Here is a 16590-nt window from a genome sequence, read left to right on the forward strand (position 1 = left end):
CAATGTATCATGACTTTTTTCCCCATTGCTGGCAATGGGGTGGGTGCGGTTTTGGCATGACGCATCCAGCCTGCAGGCCAGCAGTTTGCAAAAGAATAAAGTGGATTTGATGCATTTATTTACCCAAGAATTATATTACACTGATGACAGTTGAGCTCTAGGCTTTGTAAAGCTTATTTTGTGTTGCATTCAGTTCATGAAACAAAGGCAACAAAGGTGGATAAACTAATTGAAATCTGTGAGGTAGCTTTGCCTATCAGCAACCAGTGGTGGGATTCAGCCAGTTTGCACCAGTTCGGCAGAACTGATACTTAACTTTTTGTTGAGTTCAGCAAACCAGTCACGATAAATCTGTGAGGCGCATCAAGCTGGTGCTGCCACCACCGCAAGGCATGTCATGCAGGTGATGATGTCAATGCAATGCGTGTCGCGCTGGTGATGATGACAATGCTGTGATGACAAATATGCGAGGTGCGTTGCACTGATGATGATGACGAACAGAACCAGTTGTTAAATTATTTGAATCCCACCACTGACCAGCCCTCTACCCCATCTTCTCTTAGACCCAGATGGATACAGGTGATGTAGCTAATGGCCACATCAAAATTCACCAGACAGCTTCCTCGATCTCCCCAAATCTTTTGGCCTTTGTCTGCCATGCAGATGAAGAATTGAGGAAGGGGTTTCAAGACTAGCCTTCTCTAGTGCTACTGACAACTGGTAATGCTATGTGAGGACGGTTTTAGGAGATAGGGGGAAGAGGCAGGGCAATAGTTGGATAAGTGGCAACCCATGGAAGAATTGTGAGCATGGCAAGCATCTCAGAAGGCAGCCCTCCTCAGTTTCTTGGGCTACTCCCCAAGGCAATGGGGGAGAAATATATTTTCAGACATGAAAGATGTAACCTTATAATAAAGTAGACCTAGTACTTCTGGATATACTTCTTGTCTGGACTACCTTGCAAGGCATTTTGCCCTATTACCTTAAATGGGATTGCTTAATTCCTTAGAACAGGGCTTTTCAACCAGCGGTACGAGTACCACCTCTGGTACATTGGCACCTGGCAGGTGGTACACAACCATCCTAGAAAAGTGGTAGTGGGGGAGGGGAATGAGCTGAACCAGTAGCAGCACCGCACAAGCCTGAGCGAGAGATGGCTGGAGCTGCAGGGCTGTCAGGGCTCAGTGGAAGCATCAGGATCAGTGCCAGGCTCCAACTGGAGCTCGGTGCTGATCCCAGTGCTTCTGCTGAGCCCAGAAGAAGTGCCAATCAGCTGGAATGTTGCAGCATCTCCAAGGTCTTGCAGATGCTTGGCAACTGATTCATATTTATGGCAGTCACAGTGTCCCAGGATCATGTGAAGTGACCAAAACCTGCTGCAACCACCCAGCAGATGGGGGGGGGGAATAAAAACCAACCACCCCACCCCACCCCTGCTGCCAATCCTCAACAGAAATGCTCACAATAATGAAAACCTCAGACAGGAGGAAGAGCGCTGCTGGGCAGGCAGGCAGGTGTCTTGCTCGGCTGTGGCTTGGGGGGCACTTTTTTCAGTGCCATTGTAACTTCGAACAGTCACTAAGCGAACTGTTGTAAGTCGAGAACTACCTGTACTTCATCACTTGTTTCCTTTTTTTTTAGTCATCAAGTTTTTGACACCTTGCTGTGTGACTGGTGGTACTCGGATGTTGCCATATCCTAAAACTGGTACAATGGGTGAAAAGGTTGAAAAGCCTTAGAAAGCTCATCCTTTCTTGTTTCATAGCATTGGCCAAATAGTGCTTCTCTCTTGGAGCCCTTTGCAGGTCAGAATAAAAAATTGGTTTCCTGATATTTGTTTGTTTCCTTTTTATATAATTGGCAACCGGTTCTGGCTGAGTCCAGGATATCTCTCTTTTGGTAGTTTAGATTGACCTTTGATCAACACAATCTCAGGATTCTCTCTTTCAAAACAGGACTAAAGCCAGGCTTATAAGAAGCCCATGCAAATCCATATGTGGCTTCTCCTGCAGTCCAAGCTGAACTGATCATTGAGGGCAGTGCTCACTGATCGATGAGGAAAATTCTGCCAGTTGCAGCTGCAGGCAGCCAATGGTGGCTGGACAGTTCTCAGACCCTGATTGGGTGATCAACTAGTCATCAATGAAAATTGATTGGTTGTGTCCAGAGCAAAGACTGTGTTGGGAGAATGGAGAAAACATGACTTTACAACCACTAAACATGGCTTCTAGCTGCCTCGGTAAAACCCAAAGATGAGACAAATGCAATGTTTTTTAAACACGTCATATAAAAATAGCCAATTGTTCCAGATTTATTAAACTAGAATATGGACTTAAAGGCATATGAATAACAATTCTTCCCTCATTGGAGCACATTATGAAAGAAGTAGTTGTTTTTAGGAAGAAGGCAGAAAACAAACTCTACTTCATAAGCTACCTGAATCTGTCAATAAAGACACAGCCTTATACATCTATTGAATTATTGTAAACAAAATCATTATTACTGAATAAGGTCATTTTATCAGTTTAATGAAGAATGCTTAAAAATGAAATCTAGGATGTCTGGTATTGTCAAGACATGCAGAAGAATATTCAAAATAATTTGGAAAATCCAGACTTCTCGGTTCAGTTTCAGCATATCTGTCATTCTCCCCACCCATTCCTACCCTGGAATAGATAAATCTGACAGTCCTGCTTCTCACATATTTGCATTAATCTCGTGCTATTTCTGTTCTATTTATGAAGTAATTTGCCAGTTTAATTCATCCTTGAAAAACAAAGCAAACAAATTTCTCACCTGTAAAGGTTTTCCCAAGCACCACTTACATCTACTTTTTTTAATATTTGGTGTTCAGATTGTCCCACGGATATAGCTGCACACTTTTGAAATGTCTATTTAAGGCTCATAATCAAAATAAAATTCCTCTGACTTTACAAGGAATTGAAAGATGATTTAAACAGAACTTGGCTGACACCTATTGGAAATCAGTTACGATGCAATAACAATTTGCATGGGGCTAATGAAAAAGTGGGTGAACGTATTTTCTTGTTGCCAAATTCTGCAAGATTTTGTCTTTCTAATTAAGCATTTCATTTTATTTATTAAATTTTATTTTATTTATTAATTTTTTATGCCATCCATCTTCCATACAAGCTGACTCTGGGCAGCTTACAAAACTATAAAAGAAGTAAAAAAATAATTAAAATATTAAAACTACACAGATTAAAATATTATTTTTAAAAACTGTACCTTTGTAAGACCCTTAGAGTGTAATTGCTAAAATTTCACAAACTTTGCTATCTCTCTCTTTCTCTCTCTCTCTCTCTCTCTCTCTCTCTCTCTCTCTCTCTATATATATATATATATATATATATATATATATATATATATATATATATATATATATATATATATATATATATATATATATATATATATATATATATATATATATATATATATATATATATTTAAAAAGGAATATGAAGGGTGACTGGGGCCTAGTAATGGTGCCATTGACAGTGGAGTTGATTGAATCAATCAACATGAGACTGACTTCACCACTGACTCCATAGGTTTGTGTAGACTTTGATAAGAGACTGTTGTTACTTTCTTAACTACGCTTCACAGCACAGATATGAATCAAAATAGTTTTTTTGGAGTTCTTAATTAGAAATGTTCCACAGCAATATGTAAACTTTAAAAAATACATATTTAAAAAGATGTTCCCATACCAACAGGCAAATTACATGTTTTGCATAGCTTACAGGGGGTTTAGAAAAGCAGCTTGGTATGGGAAACATTAACGTGGATTGATAAGCAGCAGCTGGTTAGAGTTCTGATGCTAACAATTATTCATTTAAATGGTGCAATCCGCCATTTTGAAATTATGTAGCAATTGGGAGTATGCCTATAAAAATAATAATACGGTTTCCTGGAGTGGTGACTTTCCACGTTTGCAAATAAGCAGTTTTGAGGTAAGTCTCTTGTACTGTAAAGACATGGAAGTAAAGCAGAAGATGACCCTGGAGAATACCTAATATGCAACGCAGGGAAACAGTACCACTGATTATCATGGCCATCTCTTGAACACCTCAGTTCTGAAGTCTGCTCATACATTAATCACATAGATCTCGATGCCAGCTGAAGAAAGGGGATTCCCTCATTCAGGCTATGGAAAAACTACTTTAGTAGCCCTGATGGATGACCTATCCTGGAAGATGAGATAGAAGAATCTCCTGAGTCTCTCTGGCAGCTTTTGCTATAGTCATCAGTCATAGCAGGCCACATTTATTCTGTGATTCCATGTTGAAAGCCAGTAGCAAAGAGGTTGCTGAGAGGCGACTGCTCAAACCTGCTTAACGAATTGATGTTGTGGAATTTTAGAGAGATGTCCACTCCCCACTTGGATGATTGACGCTAGAAAGCAATGTGGGATGAGACTCACCATGTTGTAATGTAATTTCTGTCGGGCTTCAAAAAGCAAGAAAGTCAATGTGATTCTTCCAAGCACATTTCTTTAGTATTCCTCACCTGTAGGTCGAATCTTGCCAAGCTAAAGCACATTACCAACACCATAATAAAGCATATACTCTGGGAATTATTAGGGAGGGTCCATCTTCATTCTCTTTCTTTCACAAAAACTATCTGAGATATCTGATAGCAGCTGTGAAAAGACATTTTGATATGGATTATGGAAAGAAGGGAGGCAACCACTAAGCCATAATCTGCAATAGTTATGATGAAGCATAGGTTGCTTCAACTGTAGGAGCAGTATTTTGTTTTTCCTTGTTTTTCTTTTCTTTTCTGATTAGGCACACCTCTTCTGGCATTAAGGGATTTTTCCTGAATTGTGTGCTTCTTACAAACGATATAAGACTGGAGAGATTTGACAAGTGGTTCCAAAGAATTATGTATTCATCATTTTGATAACCTACTGGCTAAAAAGTCATTAAGAATAGCCAGAAGGTCTATTTGTCTGTCTCCTTCCATCCATCTATCTTTTCCCACATAGACTTCCATAAAATATGTATCTGGTACTAAATGTCACTTTTCAGCTGACAGGCCAACAAAGCAAACAAATGAATAGTTAGTCTCTGGAACTTGGTCACTGGGCCTTGGGTCAAGTACAACTCACTGATGCCAGCTTGCACTGCCAAGTTGCTTCTGCCAACTCACCGCTACCAAGTAGCCACAGGGGACAACTGCACATGGCCAACTTGCCCTGGGGACAACTCACACTGGGCAGCTGGAGGAAGAGCTGGGTGGGTAGGCAAGCAAGTAGGTGGGCAGAGCACAGAGCAGTGGCAATGGCTGGGGGCTTCCCATCTTCACACCCCGTGCTGCTTTGCTGCTGCCACCACACCAAACTCTGGGCCCAAGAGGGCAGAGATGGTGGCAGTGGAGTAGGGTGGAGTGGGCGATGGGGAGGCAACGGTAGCTGGGGCCATTCCATTTCCATACACACCCCACCGCCATCTCTGCTGCCACATTGAGCTCTGGGCCAAAGAGCAAAGCAAAGTCAATGGGGGATTAGCTTAACAACCACATGATTCACTTAAGAACTGCAGGGATTCACCTAGAAACTGTGGCAAAAAATGGGCAAAACCTACTTAACAAGTGTGATGTTTAGCAATGGAAATTTGGGGCTCAGTTATGGTCATAAGTCGCAGACTACTCATAGTCTCATACTTTAATTTTCAATATGCAAAGGAAACATAGCTTAAGCTTTCCATATTAAAGTATATTTCATTTTTTCATATGGAAAATAATCAGAATGGGAGATTCTCTTATTTGTGTCAGTTTTATTTTCTATGCTTATTATTGTTTGATTCTTTTACTTTACATAAGCTTGTCAGAGTTTGTACACAAGGGGTAGGATACAAGTGATGTACAGTAAATGTGCCCATATTGGTAGCAGCAACCTTGATGGATTATATTTATATATCTTTTGTACTGATTTTTGGCTGTTACTTTAATTCAACCACTGGGATGATTGATAAAATGTTGGTCATGTAAATGTATAAAATAAGTATAACTATATTGAATTCTTACTTGGAACAGTACTTTTTGGTAGCTAAGACATAAACTTTTAAAACAGCAATTCCAAAACCAAGCTGGAATAATATAGTTGGAATAAATGAGAAGATTTTTATCCCTCAGTCCTCTTTGTCACAGTGTTATTTTAGATGTATACAAATATGACACCAACCAAAATACAAAGTTCACTCACAGATGGCTTCTAAATTGTTTCCCTTCTCACCATCCCAGATATGTTGGAAATGAATAATATTTCTGGTCAGTTGTACCCCCGGGAACTCACCGGTATGCTCTTTCGACCAGGGTCAGGCAAATAGCTGAAGGTCATTGGAATTACTGACTGCGGAAGAGTTTGCAATCGCTCAGAGATTAGGAAGAAAATTAATTAGATTTCCTGGGATTTCTGAGGAATGAGGCTAATTGTTGCAGGCTACCTTCTGAAAACATTGTATCACAAAAGAGAGATGCTTCATTAAGGCTCTCCCCTGCCTCCTCTTCAATGATACACCAACTGCTTTACTAAGTATAAACAAAAACACTAGGCCAGGGTTCCCCAACCCCCTGGTCCATGGACCGGTACTGGGTCATGGCATGCCAGCAACTGGTCCGCACAAACAAGCAAAGCCCCATCCGTGGGATGCAGGCAGCACACAAAATCACGCACCCTCTGGTCTGCGGAAAAACCTCTCTCCACAGAACCGGTCCCTGGTACCCAAATGGTTGGGGCCTCTGCACTAAACAACCTGTGACTCACTGGTTCATGCTTTCACTGGTATTTCCTTACCCAAACAGAAAACCAGAATGACCACTGGCAGCTCTAAGATGTTACAAATTAAGGAGGATTGGCAGATTCTGTTGGCTTTCTTTGCCCTCCCACCAAATGTTTCCTGCCAATGAGAAAAACATCATTTTTATCAAGATGGTTCAGGAGCAGAACTGGAAAGAAATTGAGTTTTAACAGTTGGCTAGAATAGTGGGTTAGTGTGGTGGAACTACCGGAAGGAGAACAGGAGGCCCTGATAGGGAGGCTTAAAAAAACATTCCATTTTAGCGTCTATTCAGGCTTCGTCTCAATCCTGCCAAGACTGAGTGGCTGTGCATAACGGCATCTCAGACTAACCAGTCCATTCCATCTTTAATGATGGGGGGTGAGGTGTTACCCCCCCATCAATAGGGCTCGCAACTTGGGCGTCCTCCTGGATTCGCGGCTCAGCTTTGAAGATCATATAGGAGCCGTGACCAGGGGGGCTTTTGCCCAGGTTCGCCTGGTACGCCAGTTGCGGCCCTTCCTGGACCGAGATGCCCTGCGCACAGTCACTCATGCGCTTGTGACCTCCCGATTGGACTACTGCAACGCTCTCTACATGGGGCTGCCCTTGAGGACCACTCAGAGGCTTCAACTGGTGCAGAATGCAGCCGCGCAGGTTGTGATGGGGGTTTTCCGATACTCCCATGTAACACCTCTACTCCGCGATCTGCATTGGCTTCCAGTTGCCCTTTGGGTGAGATTCAAGGTGCTGGTGATGACCTATAAAGCCCTAAATGGCTTGGGTCCGGGATATTTGAGGGAACACCTGCTGCCGGCATCAAGCTCCCTTCGTCCTGTGCGCTCCCACAGGGAGGGTCTCCTCAGGGTACTGCCGGTAAAAGAATGCCGGCGGACAATACCCAAGGGAGGGCCTTCTCTGTGGGTGCGCCGGCCCTTTGGAACCAGCTGCCTGCAGAGCTTAGGACTGCCCCTGACCTTCGCTCATTTTGCCGGGACCTGAAGACCTGGCTCTTCGAGCTTTCTGGCCTAGACTGAGAGCATTAACTGGGGTTTTAATTGTATTTTTAATTGTAATTGGGTTATATTTCAAGGTTAATGTAATTATTTTAATTGTTTTTAATTTTTGTAACTTGTTGCATTGTTTTAAAAAACCTTGTGAACCGCCCTGAGTCCTACGGGAGAAGGGCGGTATATAAGTTTAATAAAATAAATAAATAAATAAATAAATGTTTGAGGTCAAACCCTTAATCTATAGCTGCTGTTTCCCAAGGGAAGGCAGAGATTCTTGTAAACTTGTGATCAACAATAAAAAAGCCTACTTGTCTCATTCTTAGAGCTGTTCTTGTTGCTGGCAGTTAGCAATCTGCCCGATCTTGATCTGATTTTGCACAAGAGTTTTGCACGGGTGTGTTCAGAGGGAGTGCAACCAACCAGCCAATAGGCTCCTTCTGAACACAGTTCAGCAAGATTCCAGAAGTGTTGCAATTATGTTTAAATATAACTCAATTATTGGGTGATATCAGCTGATTGTTGGGCTCTTTTTCAAGACACCTGTGCAAAACATGCTAACCTTAACACTGACTTTTTTGTTCATGCAAACTGTTTGTGGGGGATAGAGAGTTGGCTTTACCCCACTTCTGTCAAGGCTTAAAAGATGGCAGGAGACAAAGGATAAAACTGATTATTTACCCACCAAGACTCTGATCCCAAAAAATTCTTAGCTGGAAGAACTTGATTTTTCTTCTCCTCCCTTGCTTCACAGTCCAAGCTAATAGGCAAATGTGAAATTCACATCAATTCGAAACTGAGCTATTTTTCCTAATTCTAAATGAAGGTCTTAAAAATGGGGAGAACCTTTCAGGATTTCCCTGCTCTCAATCAGCCCCTCCCGACACATATACACATCCACCCTTTCTCTCTTTGTCTCTCTTACCGGTTTCTTGATTTCATATGTTTTCATTTGAAATGAAAGATGTATAAAATTCTTTCAACCCACCAAGCATCAAGGATTACTGTCTGTTTCCAAGGAGATGTGGGGAATAACTATTTATTTATTTTGAATCTAATGTTAGTTACTCTTGACTGCTTCATTTTCTTGTATTTATCCTTCTCTTAGCCTGAGCAAAAATTGCCATGGAGGGCAGGGCTGAATGACTAGGAACATGCCTATGGCTATAAAATAATGTTTTTTTTACATTTATGTTGTTATGGCACTGTAAACTGTCCAGAGTCAATTTGGATAGTGAGATGGGCGGCATATAAATTGGTTGGATGGATGTCTGGATCTACCTGAATGAGATTGGGAGCTGCCCAGACTTGGTTAATAAGATGGGCAACTATATAAATATTTTAAATAAATACGTTTTAAAATGTATCATAGATTGCTTGTATGGCAAGACCTTTTTGGGGTAAATAGGGAAAACATGAGTTTTATACTAGAACAGCTGAAGATGCCTCCATAACAGACTGGAATAAAATGAAGTCAGTGGCATCAAGACATGTTCTTTAAGAAATGAAGGTGTTTTCTTACCATATTTAGAGTCATAAATGGGTGAGCCCTAAGAAAATTGAGGCTACACTTAGCTAGGTGTACCCTTATTTATCTGAAAGTATGTTTTCATAAGTTCAATAGAGTTTATTTCTAAATAAACACCACTCATACCGTAAACAGTATTTCTATGCTGCCTAAATATTCATGTGTTCCTGCAGGCAAATGGGAACCCAATTACATGGCTCCAAGACTTGTCAATCCTTTATCTTTGAAAGATAGTCTAGAAGAAGTAAAATATGGTCTTCCTGATGAAAACAGAAATCGGCTCATAAATAGAATTGAGATACATTATGGATGTTCAGCATGCACACCCAAGATTGTTCAAAAAGACCTACTGTATCTCAAATAGAAATATCTGTTGGAAGGCTGTGCTAAACTTCAAGGGAGGCCCTCTCTTGTAGACTTCTTTGTGAAATGACAACCCACCTCCCAGCTTAGGGACAAGGTAAAAGTGCAGTATTGTTTTTATTTATTAACTAAAATGGAAGGATAGACAATATGTCCTAGAGCTGAAGAAGCTTCTTGGATGAGAAGTGAAACATTTTCAAAGGAAAAAAGAAAAGAAAAGAAAATCCAGCTGCCTTTTGGAAAAGCACCTTTGGGACAATCATGACTTGAGAATCTCCATAGACAGATGGGCAATATGCTTGACTTAACCTTGCAAAATGTGTTACTAGTCAAGAGAATAAATTAGGTCAAGTAATGTATAGATAAACCTTGACTTACAACCAGTCACTTAATGACCGTTCAAAGTTGCAATGGACTGGAAAAAAGTTACTCATGACCCATCCTCAAAGTTTTGTTCGCTACACCATCCCTGTTTTCCCCTGATTGCATTTGGGCACTTGGCAACTGGCTCGACTTGATAACCAGTTGCAGTGTCCCATGGTCACATGAATGCATTTTGGAGTTTTTGTTGTTGTTTTCCAGTTGTTTTTCATTGGATTAGCTCAATTCAGACTTACAACCATGTAATTTGCTTAACGACCATCTGATTCACCTACAAATTGTAAAATTGAGTCCAGTCACATGATGCCATGACTTATGACCAAAATCCAGGGCTCAGTTGTGGCCTTGAGTTGAGGACTATTTGTATGTTTGAGAAAAAAACAACCAACCCAAAATCAGTGGGTAAGGAGAAATGGGCATTTAAATAAAGAATGTTTCAAGAATTCATCCTTTGCAAATTCGCATTCCTTGACTATATTTTGTCTTATTTTATATGTAATCTCTGGTTGTTTCTGTCCATCTGATGAGTTCAGGCAGAGGGGGTGTGCTTGGTTCCCATCAATTAAGCAGTGTCATCTAGTGAGACACAGGAAAGGTGTCTTCTCTGTCATGGTGCATGCCCTCTGGAATTATATCACCTCAGACATCAAGATGGCTCCTGGCCTTATAATGATCAGGAAGCGAATAGCGACCTGACTATTCTCCTAGTTCTTAGGCAAGGCTGATGGTTGAGCACCTGTTGGAAGATTTGTTGTTGTTATTGTTGTTGACCTTTGTCTTCAGACTACTCATTTTATTTTTTCCTTTGGTTGTACTGTTCCTACTTTTAAAATTGCAAGCCAAGCCACCCAAAGTTGTTAGATGTCAGGGGATATCCTAATTGCATGAATAAATAAAAGACGCATAAAGTTACAGGTAGTTCTCAACATACAACCATAATTGGGGCTGGAATTTCTGTTGCTAAGCAAGGTGGGTTTTTAATGGAATCATACCTGATATTTTTTTTTGCCACAGCTGTTAAGTGAATCATCCAGGTTTGTTACATGAATCATGGGATTAATAAGCAAATCTGGTCTCCCATTGACTTTGCTTGTCGGGATCACATGACTCTGGAATGCTGCAACTATTATAAATGCATTCCAGTTACCAAATGCCTGAATTTTGATCAAGTGACCAGGGGGACACTGTGACGTTTGTAAATGTGAGGACCAGTTGTAAAGCGAATTATACTTTTTCAGTGCTATTGTAACTTCATACAGTCCCTAAATGAGTGGCTGTAAGTCAAGAACTATCTGTATATAACAGGAAGCCCTAGGCTAAACATTAGGGGATTCAACTGATACTATTGCTAGGCATAACACTTCAGTGGCCCTCAGAAGAATTTCTGGTTTTCCCCAGTTCCTCTGTGTCCTTCAGTTTGACTCAGAATTAACTATAGGGTTTTCTTCTGTGAAACACACAGTCCTCCACATGTTCTTGCTTTCATATTCAGAAAATGCCAAGGGAAGTAGGAAGTTTAGTTTGCCCCAAGAGGGCCGTATTCAAATTTATGCACATATGGATGCTTATCTGCCTTCACACATGAGGTAAGCATACACAGCTTGGTTGGGTTCTTATGCAGCTTCACTCATTCTCTTGGTAGATAAATTCCCTTGCCAAGGCAATTCTAATTCTTCAATGATCTCTGGAAGATGAATTACAAATCATAGAAAATGTAAATTGTGAAGCCAGGAGGGAACCAAGTCCAACTAAGTGAAGTCTGCAGTATGATTTTTACTCAGTGTAGGGTGGGTATTTTTTTTTTGGCCTGTAGTTAACTGTGAAATTCAGGGACTACTATCCTATGACATATATTATTAAGCTAGTTGAATTATAAGAGCAAGGCTCTCTGTGTTCGGGCGTAGATGGTAAAGATATAGAGAGATGGATGGATAAATGAATTTATCAAACATTTATAGAGCTGGCTCCCAGCAAGGCCATAGTAGTTAACAGAGGTGGCAATAAAAACAGTAAAATTCAATTAAAAAGAATCAGTTTTGTAAAACTATTAACATAGCAAATACAAGACCGAATAATACATACATACGTATGAGCCACAGCATAACACTGGCATGCCAGACTGAACATCATAAAATGGGAAGAAAGGCTAAAGTGAATAAATACTTTTTAAGATTCCTTTTCAAACTGACTAGGATTCTGTGGCAATTTTTTGGCTCAGGGACTTTTGACCTTACAGAAGTTTCTCAAGTATAATTATCTAGAAGTAATGCAAATCCTTATTCCTACAGTAAAGGTTTTGTAGAGGGTCAAGCTGAGCCTTCTTCTAGTAGGCAGGAAAACAGGCCAAGTTTGCAGGACAAAGAACAGTTACAGAGGGCACCCTAGAATTAGAAAAGACTGTTCCACTCTGTCAACAGGTTAAGTGGCTTTCACACATTCTGGTGAGAAAGCAGTTCCCTGAGGATGGGCTCCAGCATGAGTTTGAAAGCTTGGAAAATTAAACCTCTGGTCCTGGTGAACATCCCAGATTGAATCCTGCAACATTATTCTAAGACACATATATTTGCCTTCATTAGTGGCTTTTGTGGTGGATGCAAGCAAGGTGAGACTCTGCAGGTACATGTATGGGTTGCATGTGAAGGGGTGACCTCCTAATCCTCCTCCTTCCTCTTCCTCTTCTTCCTCCTCTACCTCCTCCACTATGGATGTTGACGGAGATACAAAGTTCTATTTCTTGCACTTTTGGCAGCCTCAACCATTTTTATATGATGCTGTTATAGTGTGTCTTTGATGTTGTCTTTTTATCTTCTTCAGGTTCTGCCTTGTGTTCTTTGACTTTTTCCTTTTTTTTTTTTGTATATGCCTTGTGTGGACATTCTCTCCAAGTGAGCAAACAACTTACCTTGCTATCTTTGTTTGTAGTTTAAGATTATTTCTATTCCAATTCTTTCTCTTACGAATTCATTTTTTATTTTGGTCACTCTGGTCACTTGGCAGCCTTCCTCAAACATCTCAGACAGACTTCACTGAATTCTTTTAAACAGAATTCTTGTGGTAATATCATGGATCCCATTTGCAGCTTGAACTAAACTGATCAGTTCCGTTGCTTTAGGATCCCAGCATCCAATCATTGCTGCTTTGTTCTCTGTAGGAGTATTCCAAAACTTACACTTACTGAGAACTTTATTATGCTTTCATTGTTATATGCTTTGAAGGAGCAGGCAGGACAGCGAAGTTAAGCAACTTAACTTTATTAGGAACCAGGCAAACAAACAGAAGAACATCGCTCTATTTATACTTGCAGCTGTCAGATGTCTGACCAATCGGGGCTGTGCCGGTTTCCCGCTTCGATCGCTTCCGCCAATCGGAGTCGGGCTGGTTTGACAGCTCGGAGCTGTCATTTGGTGGCGCGTGCGTTGTAGCCGGCGACTTTGACAGCCGAGAGCTGTCAGTCGGTTAGCGCCTGCGTAGTTCTCTCCGGCAGCTTTTGACAGCTGTCAAAAGCTGCCGCGGTTTACCTCAGCCCCGTTGGTTTATATATTAAAGTATGTTTAACGTTACATTAACATGTGAATACATAACACCCCTTACCCCTCCCTCTGATTGAGTTGACGTTTCCCCAACTGTTTCTTTTTCTGGTTTCCCCATTCGAAGTCTTCCAAGTAGGCGGGGGGTCTTTTTGTTCTTTCGGAGCGTCGGGGGGGTGTCTCCTCTGGTCGTTCCTTGCCCCCAGGTGTATTGCTTCTATCAGAGTCTGGCTCGGGGGGCAGGGGGTTTGGCTCCGTCGTTTCTGAGTCCCTTTCGTGTTGTGGGAGAAAGTCATTCTGTGCGGGGTTTTGCTGTGGTGACATTTGTTCGAGGGGGTTTTGTTGTGATGGTGTTTGTGGGGGGGGGGTTCTGATAGCATTTCGTAGTTCCCCCTTTCCCCCATGTTTTGTGGGCTGCGTTGCTGTAACTGGTCGATGTGTCTACGGAGGTGAGTGTTGTTTCCGATGTCAACGAGGTATGACAGGGGACCCGTCTGTTCTATGATGACCCCCTGTGTCCACTTATTCCCGCCTCCGTAGTTTCTAGCCCAGATGGCTTGCCTGGTACTGAGAGTCCTGTGCCGGAGGGGAAGTTCTGGGTCTGCTGGGGTTCTGTCTGGATGTAAACGATCCAATCTGGTCGTAAGTCGTTTGCCCCAGCGGAGTTCTGCGGGGGACTTCCCGGTGGTCGTGCAGGGGGTGGTGTGTTGCGCTAATAGAAATTGAGCAAGTCTGCGGTGCCAATTGCCGGTGATGATTTTCCGCAGTGCCTCTTTAGTTGATTTCACCATCACCTCAGCCAAGCCGTTCGTCGAGGGGTGAAACGGAGCCGTGGTGGTGTGCCTAATAGAGTTCGCCGTTGTGAAACTCTGGAATTCGTGGGAAGTAAATTGGGGGCCGTTATCGGAGACTAACACATCTGGAAGCCCATGTGTGGCAAACAACCCCCTTAATACTTGTATTGTGGCTGCTGAGGTCGTGCTTGTGACTGGGGCCACCTCTAACCACTTAGAATAACTATCTACCACTATTAGGAACATTTGTCCCTGGAAGGGACCTGCGAAGTCTAAATGGACCTGGGACCAGGGTGTTTTTGTTGTTTCCCATCTGTGTACAGGAGCTTGGGGTTGGGCTGCTCTGACAAGTTGGCAGGGGTAACACCCAGCCACATGTGTTTCTATTTGCTTGTCGAGGCCTGGCCACCAGACGGAGGTTCTGGCTAAAGCTTTCATTTTGACAGTTCCCGGGTGACCCTTGTGGAGGCTTTCTAGGACTTTTATTCTGTGTTTTTCAGGTATTATTACCCTGCTGCCCCATAATATGCATCCCTGGTGGGAGGATAATTCTTTTTGTTTTAGAAAGTAGGGTTTGAATTCTGGCTCTGGGGGTGTGGTTTGCCACCCTGAAGTGACGTAGCCTAAGACTCTGCCCAGGATTTTGTCCGCAGCTGTGGCTGCCGAAATGTCCCTGACTGATAATGGGCATTCTGGCAGTTCGGATATAGCTAGAATTTTTTCCAGCTGGTGCGGGGTCTGGGTCAATCTCTGGTAGGGGCAGCCTGCTAAGCCCATCTGCGTGACCCATGCTTTTCCCTGGTTTGTGTTCTAATGTGAAAGAATAGGCTGACAAGAAGGTGGACCATCTGAGGATGCGGGGGGATAAAATTTGGGGCGTTTGTTTATTTACTGTAAAAATCCCTAACAGGGGCTTGTGATCCGTAAAAATGGTAAATTGGCGACCATAGAGGTAGTCGTGAAACTTTTTCACGCTGGCCACTATGGCTAAAGCCTCTTTATCGATTTGAGCGTAATTGCGCTCAGGTTTTGACAGCGTTCTGAAATAGAACGCTATAGGAGTTTGGGTTCCTTCCCTGGTTAAGTGACTTAGGACTGCTCCTATGCCGTAGGGAGAGGCGTCACATGCCAGACACAGGGGTAGCTGTTCGTTGAACAGTGCCACTGTGGCGTTGCTGGTCAGTAAGTTTTTTAGAAGCCTGAAGCTTTCATCGTGCTGTGGAGACCAAGACCAGGGGTTACCCTTATCTAAAAGCCTATGGAGGGGTTCTGCAATTGAGGCTTTGTGTGGCAGGAAGGTATGGTAGAAATTAACTAATCCCAGAAAGGCTTGCAGTTCTTGTTTATTCTTTGGGATAGGTGCTGTTTTGATGGCTTTTATCTTAGACTCAGTGGGGTGAATCCCTTTTGCATCAATTTTGAACCCTAGGAATTCCGCTGAGGGTACCCCTATGGAGCATTTGTCTCGCCTTAATTTGAGCCCTGCTGTTCTGAACCTAAGGAGCACATTTGCCAGCTTGGTTGCTAAGTCCCTTTCCGATTCCCCTGCAATTAGAATGTCGTCAAAATATGGGCAGACCCCAGGGATTCCCTTTAGTGTTTTTTCCATGATTTCTTGAAAGATCCCTGGGGCTGCAGAGATGCCGAATTGAAGGCGGTTAATTTTGAAGGCTCCCTTGTGCGTGACAATTGTCTGTGCTAGGGCGGTGTCAGGGGTGACAGGCAGCTGTAAGTACGCCTGCGCCAAGTCTAATTTAGCGAAAATGGCGCCTGACTTAATGGCCGCGAGGATGTCTTTGACAGCCGGGACCGGGTAAGCATGGGCATTTAATGCGCGGTTCAGGGTGGCTTTATAATCAGAGCATAGTCTGATTTGGCCATTGGGCTTGATTGGGGTCACTATGGGTGTTTCCCATTTGGCCCCTTCGACTGGTTCTAAAACTCCCAATTTAACTAGCCGGTCTAGTTCGTTTTCTATTTTTTCTCTTAAAGCGAAGGGGACTCTCCTAGCCTTGATTCTTATGGGCATTACGTTAGGGTTCAGTTTTAGTGACACCGGGGGTCCTGTATATTTCCCTAGCGAGCCGTCAAAAACGTCCGCAAATTGAAGGCAGACGGAGTCTAAGTTTGACAGCTGAGTGGCGTTGACGCCTGTTAGTGCTATTCCTAGTGCCTCGAACC

General features: G+C 42.5%; 1 long non-coding RNA gene across 2 annotated transcripts in view; it reads left to right on the forward strand.

Annotated features, from left to right (window-relative positions):
- LOC308660959 overlaps positions 1 to 10528 on the forward strand; it is a 245073-nt gene extending 234545 nt beyond the window's left edge. For both annotated transcript variants that reach the window (XR_014024848.1, XR_014024849.1), the window contains exon 3: positions 9518 to 10528. This is a non-coding gene — a long non-coding RNA (uncharacterized lncRNA). The remainder of the gene's footprint in view (positions 1 to 9517) is intronic.
- Positions 10529 to 16590: the final 6062 nt, after the last annotated feature.

Source organism: Vipera berus (assembly GCF_964194415.1).
Source record: "Vipera berus genome assembly, chromosome: 2".
Taxonomy (NCBI): Eukaryota; Metazoa; Chordata; class Lepidosauria; order Squamata; family Viperidae; genus Vipera; species Vipera berus.